Genomic DNA, 11,438 nt, shown 5'->3' on the forward strand with positions numbered 1-11,438 from the left:
ATCCGCTCCTTTAAAAAAATGTTGGGCCTAAAATGACACCCAAATCTAACTGCCTGTAGCTCAGGACCTGCATATTCTTGATACCGTTTGAAAGGAAACACTTTGAAGTTTGTGAAATGTGAAATTAATGTAGGAGAATAAAACACATTAGATCTGGTAAAAGATAATACAAAGAAAAAAACATGTGTTTCTTTTTTTTTTGCATGGCTGTGTGCTTGATTTTATTTTATCTGTCTGCAACTGGAGTGGCTGAAATAGCCGAATCCACTAATTTGAAGGGGTGTCCACATACTTTTCTATATATAGTGTATGTTAGATAGATGTCAAAAGACATTACAGAAGACAGAAATGCAAAAAGTGTCCTGCTTTTTATGAATTCACCTTACACGTGATATGTTCAAAGTACATATGATGAAAATGTGTGTAGTGTTGCAACACTGTCTCCTTTTATATGTGGTCTCTCTTCATCAGGTGCTTCTGCCTGATGGATTTAAAAGTGGTGGAAACCCTTTCCAGCCAATGCTCTTCCCAATCCAATGCTTTTAAATCCTTGAGATGGAGTGTGCAAGTGACCACTTTGGGAGAAGTGTGTAGAATTGTGATGCAGTCCAATAGTCCCAAATATCTTCCTCTCCTCACCTCCTTTCATTCAGTACATAACCGCTAATCTGGAGGAAGTAGAACACTAAAAGCAACATGTTGAAAAAACCTATTCTGCCCTTTAATCTAGCTGGGATAATAATGAGGGAAAAGAGTTGAGAAAAGAAAGCCACTTAATAATATTAGGAACCATATTATATGCAATCCAAAGAAGGCACTCATGTCCATTTGAATACAATAAGATAATCAATGTATGATATCATTTTATGAACTCAAATATCCATGAAATTAGGACAAAGTCACATCTAAGACAGTACAAGTCTGTGATTTAATTCAGATCCTGTTACTACAGCATACAATGGAAGGACAAGACGTAATTGTGTATTAGCTGCATATTAAGGGTGTCTGCCCGCAGGTGGTGATAATGAAACCAAATGGAAATTCATAAAATTGTGGACATGGAATACTATAAACTCGCATTTTGTGGACTGTTTTGACAGATTAGGGAGGGGAACGTTATTTATAAAAGGGGTTATACATGAAGAAAATCGGACCTATCTGTAATGAAAATGGATGGCCCTCCCTTCAGCAAAATATATTTGACCTAAACCCTCCCTGAATGCTTGAAAAAGTGACCATCCCCTATACCCAAAATAATAATTCAAACAAAGTGGATAGCAGAGAACATGTCTACTATTTACCCTCACTTCTTGGACAGACCAGAGCCTTAGATATGCAGTTTTAGAAACTGTTCTTCGTCCTGTAAGCGTTACACGGCAATACAGGAATTTTGATAGCGCATAGGGCTGTGGGCCAGAAGGTTGTGGGTTCGCAGGTCACTGTGGACAAGAGTAGGGGTAGAAAGATCTCCTTTATAGTATAAGCACTGAAGTGGAATAATGTTGTTAGACATTTTTACTAATTTATTAAACATGTAAGCTTAAATGTCTTGAGTCAACAAGTATTCAACCCCTTTGTTATGGCAATCCTTAACAAACCTTTGCTTAACAAGTCACATAATAAGTTGCATGGATTGACTCTGTTTTCAATAATAGTGTTTCACTTGATTTTTGAATGACTACTTCATCTCTGTACCCCACACATACAATTATCTGTAAAGTCCCTCAGCCAAGTAGTGAATTTCAAAAACGGATTCAACCAAAAAGACCAGTGAAGTTTCCAATGCCTCGCAAAGAAGGGCACCTATTGGTAGATGGGTAAAAATGAGAAAAAACAGACATTGAATATTCCTTTGAGCATGTCACTACAGTGACATGGGTGTATTGTTAGACCATCCAAAGTGTAATTAATAACTTGATCATCCTTCCTAACTCAGTTGCCGGAGAGGAAGGAAGCAGCTCATGGATTGGTAACAATTGCAGAGTTTACTGGCAGTGATAGAAGAAAACTGAGGATGGATCAACAACATTGTAGTTACTCCACAATACTAACCTAAATGACAGAGTGAAAAGAAGGAAGCCTGTACAGAATAAAAAATATTCCAAAACATGCATCCTGTTTGCAATAAGACACAAAAGCAAGACTGCAAAGAATGTGGTAAAGAAATTAACTTTTTGTCCTGAATAAAAAACATTATGTTTGGGGCAAATCCAACACAACACATCACTGAGTGCCACTCTTCATATTTCAAAGCATTGTGGTGGCTGGATCATGTTATGGGTATACTTGGCATCGGCAAGGGAGTTTTTTAGGATAAAAATAAACGGAATAGAGCTAAGCATAGGCAAAATCATAGAGGAATACCTGGTTCAGTCTGCTTTCCAACAGACACTGGGAGACAAATTTACCTTTTAGCAGGACAATAACCTAAAACAAAAGTTAAAATATATAAAGGAGTTGCTTACCAATAGTTGCTTACCCATAGGGCGGTGCACAATTGGCCCAGCGTCGTTCAGGTTTGGCTGGGGCAGGCCGTCATTGTAAATAAGAATTTGTTCTTAACTGACTTGCCTAGTTAAATAAAAGTTAAATAAAAAAATATAAAACCAAGACGACATTGAATGTTGCTGAATGGCCTAGTTACAGCCTTGACTTAAATCAGCTTGAAAATCTATGGCAAGACTTGAAAATGGTTGTCTAGTAATGATCAAAAACCAACTTGACAGAGTTTGAATTATAAAAAATATTGTACAATCCAGCTGTGCAAAGCTCTTAGAGACTTACCCAAAAATACTCTCATCTGTAATTGCTGCCAAAGGCGCTTCTACAAAGTTTTGAGTCAGGTGTGTAAATACTTAGGTCAATTATATATTTCTGTTTCATTTTTTTATACATTTGCAAAATTTTCTAAAAACATGTTTTCACTTTATCATTATGGGGTATTGTGTGTAGATGGGTGAGAAAAAAAGTATATTTAATATATTTTGAATTCAGGCTGTAACACAAATAAATATGGAATAATTTAAGGCTTATGGATACTTTCTGAAGGCACTGTAGGCCTGTTTGTTTATGTTATCATATTTCTCCAATGCCAAATCTGTGTGTGTTGTTTGCAACTAAACTGTCCCTGTTTGCAAATAATTAATTCTGAGATGCCATTAGGAATCTGAGGATGGTACTTTCAAAAGTTAGGCCTACCTTTCTACCCCAGACAGAGTAGGCCTACCTTTCTACCCCAGACAGTGTAGGCCTACCGACGCAGAAAAATGTAACCATTAACTGCTGGCTACTTTTCTTCCGTTGCTTAAACTAACGAGTGGTCACCAGTGCTTCCCTAAAAGCTGTCTGGGTTTAAACATCTATTGTACAGAAAGTTAATAGCTTAATCAATTGATAGTGACAGAATTAGATTACTTCCCAAGCAAAGTCTATTTAATCTTAAGCTAACAAGGGTAGGCCTATGCTTTTTGCAATTTCTTTCATTAAAAGTAGGCCAAAGTTAACCTCTGGTCCATCTTCGCACTCTCTTTCTTAACCTGAACAGAACATAGGCTATAGGCTAGTCCGCCTATCGCCTATTATTTTTGGAAGAAACCTTTGACTTTCCCCCTGAACTGCCACCACAGGCCTACACAGCACAGCCATTGTTTTTTGATCAGCAAGAGCAGAGCAGGCCCGGTGCTCAGGTTTGGAATATCCCATTGCAGTGTGTAATGCAGCCTAGTTGTATTTACACCATCCCAGCAGCTATCTTAGAAATACTTTGTTCTGTGTTTCTGTAAACGATGTGAAATGGCTAGCGCGGCGGTGCGCGCTAATAGCGTTTCAATCGGTGACGTCACTCGCAGTGAGCCCTTGAAGTAGTGGTTCCCCTTGCTATTTCGTTTTTTTTCTGTGAGTTCAATGGGCATATTGCACAGTTGCTCTAGCGATAAATCAGGTCAAGCCCGAACTGTGCGATGTATTGGGGAGTTGTAGTTTCCAATACTATACATAGCTTAGCGCAGAAAACGCGGTAATCAACTAAAATAACCATAATCCATTGCGTGCCAATTTGTCCAGCCTCAGTAGAATAGACAGAAGAATATGCAATCGAGAGAGCAGTTGCTTCGCGGTGTATCTCTATCTGAAAATACACGATCAAAGGGTTGTGCCAATCTCGTCATACTCGTAACCGTTTTATTACACTTGATACTCGTAATGAGATTTACTCGTGATAGGAGGCTATAGCTCAAGTGCTTTTACCTCAAGTGCGCATTAATGTGCTATCACTCAGGGTGCATGGTTATGCGCAACTCATTCACACACATTGAAAAAACGACCCCGACTGATGACAATGCACATGATTTACTTACTTAGTCCTATTCAATTATCAACTAAATAGACGAATAACTATCCTAATGCATGACTGGCAGATTTCGATGACGTTAGGCTAATTCGCCTGCCCCAAGTAATGTTTCACTTTCGAAAGGAGCAAAACTTCTCTCCTGTAACTTATGCCATAACATTTGTACAATCAAATTAAACTATCAACATAATTTTATTTTCTAATGATCTGTTGCTTGGTAAACATGTATGGACGAGAATAAATAATAGCAAGCAAGCATAGCCTTGGATCAGGACATAACAGACGTCAGCAATGTAATAATTATACGGACCAAGTAGGTATGCGAAACAATGCAAAGTAGACAAACAAAAACAACCATATGACCTCAGCAAAGTCGACAGGAATTAACTCGATTGAAAAACAATGACTAGCTACGGATTCTGATTCATACACGATGTTTGCAGTGGCGTGTATTCATGGATGCCAAGGGAAACCAGGCTTACCCAAATATTTGACCAATCCCAAAATAAAAATGATAAAATAATGTATCTTTTGTCTCTCTGTCTTCAAATAAGGTTCAGAAATCATTGGAGCGAGCGGTACAGCACCGAGGTAGAGACAGTTTCAACTTTCAAACCTCAATAGCTTTCAAACCACTTGAGCCACAGACTCCAAATAAGTGTCATGATGTTGGAAAAATTGCGCACAACATTGTACAGGTCTAATTTTCACGATTTGGACATACATTTTTTCCAAAGCTAATAAACGTGGACATGTGAGAAGCATTTTGTATTCCTAGTTGAATTAGTTAGGGAGCGAAAACAAAGTACAAGCCTGAGTACAATAGCTCATTGGTCATGTGACCTACTGACTTCAAACAAGTTTCAGAATGTCCACTGAGTTGGCCTACACATTTCACACCCTTTAGTTTGTCAATTTTCATCTCACAAGATTTTACATGTATTTTTCAAAATGTAAAATTTCAATAGCTCCTTGATCATGTGACCTACTGACTTTTAACAAGGTTCAGAATGTCCACTGACTACCCTTCTATATTGCACATCCTATAGTTTGTTCATTTTCATCTCACACGTTTTACAGTAATTTTTTTGTCTTCACTATTATTCTACAAGGTAGAAAATAGTACAAATAAAGACAAACACTGGAATGAGTAGGTGTGTCAAAACTTTTGACTGGTACTGTATATATATATATATATATATATATATATATATATATATTTCCTGAGCTTTCTTATCTCCTAGACAACGACTTCAAAACCTTGTGTGTTATGATTTATTTTAAGACCGTCTTTTTGTCCTTTTATGAATGTGTTATTCAATTTCTCTCATCTATGATAGTAAAGGCCAAATTCATTATTTGATCAATTAATCTTTGTATACGTTTAACACAGCTTAGACTTGTAAGAATTAACACGTTTCATCAATAAGGGATCATAGCTAGCTTTCACCTGGATTCACCTAGTCAGTCTATTCATGGAATGAGCAGGTGTTCCTACTGTTTTGTACACTCAGTGTAGATCGCTTTATATAATCAGTTCCATAGTTTTTTTTATACAGGGGTAGGCCGAAGCTTTTAGCAATTTCTTTTGACAAAAACAACAATACCTCACATACCCCCTCAATTTGAGCCCTTTCATACTGAACAGTATATCAGTAGTCCTAGTCCGCACGCACATACACTGCATTTTATGGACAAACAAATTTTAAAAATCCGGAAGAAGTGACTGACTTGTCTCCTGAAGTGCCACGTACACATCACAGTCATTAGTTAGGCAGCACAAAAGGGTTTATGTCAGCAAGAGCAGGGCAGGCAGGGGCTCCTGATTAGGAACACCTATCCATTACAGTGTGTAATGCAGTGTAGCTTAGTTTTACATAAACCATCCCAGCAGCACAAAAACTCAGGAAGTACATTTTCTTAGAAATATAGTGTAACTTTGACCTGTGCTTCTCCGAGCATGCTCTTCGTATAGCCTAGGCCTATAGCCTATAGAATAGGCTATGGGTCATTTGACTGAGACCACACTAGATGTACATGATATTGCGAGCCCATCAGAGAATCAGGGATGAGGGGTAGCATCAAGCACACTGAGATATCATGATAAGCAACTAATTATTGAACCCTAAGCGATATGACATTTAATCAATTACAAAGGACATGACCCTACACTGGACAAAAAAACGACAAAAAACTATACCCTACCCCTGACTGAAATTGAAAAAACATTGCCCTCCCCATTTTCCTCCGGGTAACAATTGTGTAAATTTCGACTGCTCCCCTTAGCACAACTATAGCAGTTTCCAAATAGATCTGGAGGGAATAACAGGTGCATGCAACATTTGACTTATTATTCTCTCCCTTTACATTCAGATTTCCTCAAGTATTTCTGGTATGAATGTTCATCATTTCATTAAACTCTATTCAAATGACAGTCCTCCCCGTCTTGTTCTGATTCTGAGGCTGAAGAAATTTGGCCTGTCACCTAAAACACTCACAAACTTTTACAGATGCACAATCGAGAGCATCCGGTCTGGCTGTATCACAGCCTGGTACAGCAATTGCTACACCCACAACCGCAAGGCTCTCCAGAGGGTGGTGCGGTCTGCACAATGCATCACAGGGGGCAAACGAGCTGCCCTCCAGGACACCTACACCACCCGATGTCACAGGAAGGCCAAAAAGATCATCAAGGACAACAACCACCCGAGCCACTGCCTGTTCACCCCGCTATCATCCAGAAGGCGAGGTCAGTACAGGTGCATCAAAGCAGGGACCGAGAGACTGAAAAAAGCTTCTCTCTCAAGGCCATCAGACTGTTAAACAGTCTTCACTAACATAGAGTGGCTGCTGCCAACATACAGACTCAAATCTCTGGCCACTTTAATATATTTAATAAATGGATTTAATAAAGGTATCACTAGTCACTTTAAATAACGGCACTTTTATAATGTCTACATAGCATACATTACTCATCTCATATGTATATACTGTATTTTATACCATCTACTGCATCTTGCCTGTGCCGCACGGCAATCGCTCATCCATATTTTTTATGTACATATTCTGCATGTTAACAATACAATTTGATTTGATTGATCTGTATTCCCAGTTATGTCACATCCATAGATTCAGTCCTAATGAATTTATTTCAATTAACAGATTTCCTTATATGAACTGTAATTTGAAACTGTTGCCTGTTGCGTTGAGGATGAGGAATAGACTAGAAACTCAGCTGCAGCTACATTATAGTTATTGATTCATTATCAAGTTATTGATCACATCGTTTCTTACTTGACATAACTTACCACATTGCTTCTCTCAGGTGTAACCGGAACGGCCAGACAGTGCTGGGTGTGAACAGGCAACAGCAGGAAGCTCGTTTCTCGTTCGAGGTCTTCCACTTTGTCAAGCACAAGAACAGGACGCTGTCCACCTACCACCTGCACTGCTCTACCAGAATCTGCGAGAGGACTGTCTGCACCTCCCTGCTCCATGTCAGTTGCTGCTTCCTTGACCTTTTCCACAGACTTACTTTGGAATGGATTAAATTGTTTTTTTTTCTCCTCATCTATCTACCCACAATACGTCACAATGACAAAGCAAAAACTGTTTTGATTGCTCAGTTTGGCCGGGCGGCCAGCTCTAGGAAGAGTCTTGGTGGTTCCAAAGTTCTTTCATTTAAGAATGATGGAGGCCATTATGTTCTTCTGGACCTTTAATTTTGCAGAAATGTTTTGGTACCCTTCCCCAGATCTGTTCCTCGACAAATTCCTGTCTTCGAGCTATATGGACAATTCCTTCGACCTCATGGCTTTATTTTTACTCTGACATCAACTGTGGGATCTTACATAGACAGGTGTCTGCCTTTCCAAATCATGCCCAATCAATTTAATTTACCAGGTGGACACCAAGTTGAAGAACCATCTCAAGGATGATCATTGGACACAGGATGCACCTGAGCTCAATTTCAAGTGTTATAGCAAAGGGTCTGAATACTTATGTAAATGTTACATTTGTTTTATAAATTTGCAAACATTTCTAAAAACCTGTTTTTGCTTTGTCATTATCGGGTATTGTGTGTAGATTGATGAGGAACATAAAAAAAAAAAAACATTTTAGAAAGGGCTTTAACTTGTGGAAAATGTGGAAAAGGTAAAAGGGTCTGAATACTTTCCAAAGGCACTGTAGATGATGCTAGTTATAGCCTATGACCTTGTGTAAGGAAGCTGTTCCAACCACCCCTATTCTTCCCAGAACTGCACGGACATCATCTGCTCAGGAAGGAGGCGGGAGGTCCAATACACGGCTGTGACCAACACAGCCACAGTCAGCTTCGGACCCATCCGCACCCAAGTGGACTATGGTGAGCAAAAACCACTTATCATTCATGATCATCATTCGCGTCAGCATTCAATGGCCCATCAGCAAAATATTGACGACACAGTAACAATTTATGGATCACTTTTACATACTGCACGTTCATATACCAGTAATGCCTTTTTGGTTAAGGGGGTTTTGATGTTATGAACACAGAATTTCCTTATTTTTTTACGCAGGTGATCCTGTCAGAATCGTATCTGAAGGTAATCATCTTTTTAAAAATCATAATCATTGATATGATATCTACATGAAATGCACATACAGTATTATACATTAAATTGAGTGCCTTCAGAAAGTATTCACACTCCTTGACACTACATTTTGTTGTGTTACAGCTGGAATTCAAAATGAATTAAATAGATCTTTCCCCCCTCACCCATCTACACGCAATACCTCATAACGACAAAGTAAAAACATGTTTGAAAGCTTTTTCAAATGTATTGAAAATTAAATACAGACATTTCTCATTTATACGTATTTACACCCTAGTCAATACTTTGTATAAACACCTTTGGCGGTGATTACAGCTTTTAGTCAACTTGGTTGTCTGTATCAGCTTTGCACATCTGGATTTGGGGATTTTCTCCCATTCTTCCTTGCAGATTTTCTCAAGCTCTGTTAATTTAGATAGGGAGCGGTGGTGGACAGCAATCTTCAAGTCTTTCCACAGATTTTCAATGGGATTCAAGTCAAGGGCTTTCATATTTTTGTTCTGAAGCCATTCTAGCGTTGCTTTGGCTGTATGCTTAGGGTCATTGTCCAGTTGGAACGCAAACCTTTGCTCCAGTCTAAGGTCATTTGCACTCTGAAGCAGGTTCTCATCAAGGATCTGCCTGTGCTTGCATCCATTCATTGTTCCCTCTAACCTTACCAGTCTCCCAGTCCCTGCTGCTGAAAAGCATCCCCAAAGCATGCTGCCACACCGATGCCTCATGGTAGGGATGTGTTAGACAGGTGATGAGCTGTGCCTTTTTTTTCTTCTCCAGAAATAGCACTTTGCATTCTGGCCAAGGAGTTACATTTGTCTAACCAGACAACAAAATCTTATGCATTATGCTCAGTCTTTCACCTGCTGTCATGTGCCATTTTCTCAGGAGTGGCTTCCTTCTGGCCACTCCCCCATAAAGCCTGGATTAGTGAAGTGCTATAGAGACTGTTGTCCTTCTGACTGGTTCTCCCATCTCAGCCAAGGAACAATTTAGTTCTGCCAGAGTGGTCAATTGGTTCTTGGTCACCTCCCTGACCAAGGTCCTTCTTGCACTGTTGCTCAATTTGTCAGATGGCCAGGTGGACTCCAATCAAGTTGTAGTGATAACTGAAGGATGATCAAAGGATTTGGATGCACCTGAGCTCAATTTGCAGTGTCATAGCAAACAGGTGTGAATATTTATGTAAATGAAATAGTTCCGCATTTCATTTTCAATATTATTGCAAAAATGTCTAAAAAAAATGTTTTCACTTCGTCGTTATGGGGTAGAGTGTAGATGGTTGAGAAAAGTAATCCATTTTTAATTCAGGCTGTAACGCAAATGTGTGGATTAAGTCAAGGGGTATGAATACTTTCTGAAGGCAATACATGCTGTAAATAGACACTGCAACCTTTTCCCAATATTGAGTACTTCATATTTTAATTTCAACGGATATAATATTACTGAAGTTGTGTCGAAAAACAAATCTTAGTGATGTCTTTTCTCTGAACCTGCAGTCGCTGAAAATGAATGAAAATGAATCTGTGCAGGAGGTTGCCATAGCAGCAGGGGTCATTGGTGCACTCTGTATCTCTATGGTAGCCTTTATGTCATACTGGATCGTTGAGCCAAGGAAAATGTCGAAGACGACACTACACAAGTGACAGTTGTTGGATACGTGGTTTCTTTCCTTAAGTCCTAGTTTTTATGCTCACTGACCTAAAGGACTAGGTGGGTCAGTACAATCTGGCAATAAATTAGCGTACCAGTTGACTATATTGCTTTCATCCACACAGCTTATTCAAGGAAATAGCACATGGGCAAGGATTTCACTTTCAGTTTTGGGACATGGGCATGGCTGGCTGGTCTTAACACATCTAGGCTACTAGCCCTTGAGGTAGGAAGGTTAAGTCCAAAAGATGACTGGCAAATTTCAGGCTGAAAAACACTTTTCCACGTGAATATATCTGTGTAACCTGCACATATAGCACTGCATGTTTCAATAGTTTATTTCCTTTTTAAGCAATGAAAGTCTGGTCTTGTTAATGGAATTAAGGGTTCTCTTTGTTTAGGGACAAGTGTCAATGGATACTATGCAATATAACCAAATGTCACAATTCAAAATGACTACATATGTGTATTAGGGTTTCAAGGGCTCCTTTTTGATGCGGTCCATCAAATCATATTTAAAAGTTATAGTTGTCTTTTCCTTAAGTGTCCCAGTCTTTACAGATACCGGTGTATAAGACCATACTCAAACACTTGACATCTTTTATACAAGTAAAATAGAAATGGTCAAATTTTTCTTCATAATCTGTCCTGCTGCTCTTCAAGTTGGTCAGTTACACATTCACACAGACCAATCTGGAATTGAAACGCAATGAAACCATTACTTAGATTTGAGTTACAGAATCAACCCTAGCCCAGAGTTACAACGGTACATTTGTATTTGTTAGATGACGTGGGTCTTCAAATACACATCTTAGTTTTAGACACGGATTGAGAAAAATAAAACATTC

Source organism: Oncorhynchus clarkii, chromosome 12 (assembly GCF_045791955.1).
Source record: "Oncorhynchus clarkii lewisi isolate Uvic-CL-2024 chromosome 12, UVic_Ocla_1.0, whole genome shotgun sequence".
Lineage (NCBI taxonomy): Eukaryota > Metazoa > Chordata > Actinopteri > Salmoniformes > Salmonidae > Oncorhynchus > Oncorhynchus clarkii.